The sequence below is a fragment of the Mus pahari genome, chromosome 5, assembly GCF_900095145.1.
Source record: "Mus pahari chromosome 5, PAHARI_EIJ_v1.1, whole genome shotgun sequence".
NCBI classification, from domain to species: domain Eukaryota; kingdom Metazoa; phylum Chordata; class Mammalia; order Rodentia; family Muridae; genus Mus; species Mus pahari.
The window spans coordinates 91593973-91595921 of NC_034594.1; positions in this window are offsets into that span (position 1 = coordinate 91593973).

Here is a 1949-nt window from a genome sequence, read left to right on the forward strand (position 1 = left end):
AGAGAGAGAGAGAGAGAGAGAGAGAGAGAGAGAGAGAGAGAGAGAGAGAGATGCAGGCATACTTGCATATCTGTAAGTGTGAATGTAGTGTGGGGGTCAAAGGTAGATGTCAGGAATCATGTTGGTAATCATCCTCAATTGTGATTCTAATTTATTGAGGTAGGGTAGACCCAGAGCTAGTCTTCCTAGCCACCTTCCTCTAAGGATGCCCACATCCTCCTTTTGAGGATGAAATGCTGCAGGATTCCATGCTCAGCCAGCATTTTACATAGGGAGAAGTGTCTAACTCTAGTCCTCATGCTTGAACATGATTGGACTTTTACAAATCCATCATTTCTGCTATTGAAGATAACAGCAGCTTTACAAAGTTAAATGACACAAAGAAGATCATTCATAATATCTGATATATAGACTGAGCATCAGCACCAGACCTTGCAATTAAAACGACTTTTTAAAGTCTGTGGAACCATGGAGCATATAGGAACAAGATCTTTCCAGTTTCAATATGTGCCCTGGAACTAACCCTGTGCCATAGCTCTCCATACACTAATCCCCCATGGAGAGAGCTGTTCTCCCAGGAGTGCTGTCAAACCTAAGATCACAGGTGATAGGAACCATGGAGGTGCCAGTTCAACAGGATCCTTCTGGTCTGCGCATGGAGCTAACCTTGTGTCATAGCTCTCCATACCCAAATCCTGCCTGGAAAGAGATAGTCTCCCAGGATTGCTGACACACTTAAGATAACAGGCTCACAGGCTCACAGGAGGGACAAACTTCAGTCAAAAAGAACAAGACCAGCTAACACTAGAGATAACCAGATGGACATAGGCAAGTGCAAAAATCGAAGCAACAGAAACAAAGGCAACTTGGCAACATCAGAACCCAGCTCTCCCAGCACCGCAAGCCCTGCATACCTGAAAAGCAAGACTTAAAATCACATCTCATGATGATGATAGAGGACATTAAGAAGGACATAAATAACTCTCTTGAAGAGATACAGAAGAACACAGGTAAACAGGTAGAAGCCCTTCAAGAGAAAAAATACAACTCCCTGAAAGAAATACACAACCAAACAGGTGAAGCAATTAAACAAAGCCATCCAGGACCTAAAAGTGGAAATAGAAACAATAAATAAATAAATAACAAACCCTGGAGAGAGAAAACTTAGGAAAGTGATCAGTAGTCACAGATGCAAACATCACCAACAGAATACAAGAGATAGAAGAGAGAATTTCGGATGTAGAAGATATCATAGAAAACATTGACACAACAGTCAAAGAAAATGCAAAATGAAAAATGTTCCTAAGCTAAAGCATCCAGGAAATCCAGGAAACAATGAAAAGACCAAACCAAAGGATAATAGGTATAGAAGAGTAAAGCTTCCCAATGTAAAGGGCCAGGATAACAGAATTATAGAGGAAAACTTCTCTAACCTAAAGAAGGAGATGCCCATACGCATAAAGGAAATCTACAGAAGCCCAAATAGATTAGACCGTAAAAGAAATTCCTCCTGTCACATAATAATGAAAACACCAAATGCACACAACAAAGGAAGAATATTAAAAGCTACGAGGGAAAACATTCAAGTAACATATAAAGGCAGACCTATCAGAAGTACAACAGACTTCTCAACAGAGACTCTAGTAGCCAGAAGATCTTAAGCAGATGTCATATACAGCCTAAGAGAGCACAAATGTCAGCCCAGGCTACTATACCCAGAAAAACTCTCAATTACCATAGGAGAAACAAGCAAAATACCACCATACAAAGGATAAAAGATGGAAAACTCCAGCACAAGGAGAGAAACTACACCCTAGAAAAAGCAAAACATAATTGTCCTTTAACAAACCCAAAAGAAGACAGCCACACAAGCATAATTCTCCCTCTTACAAGAAAAATAATGGGAAGCAACAATTACTTCTCCTTAATATTTCTTTTTTTTTTTTTTT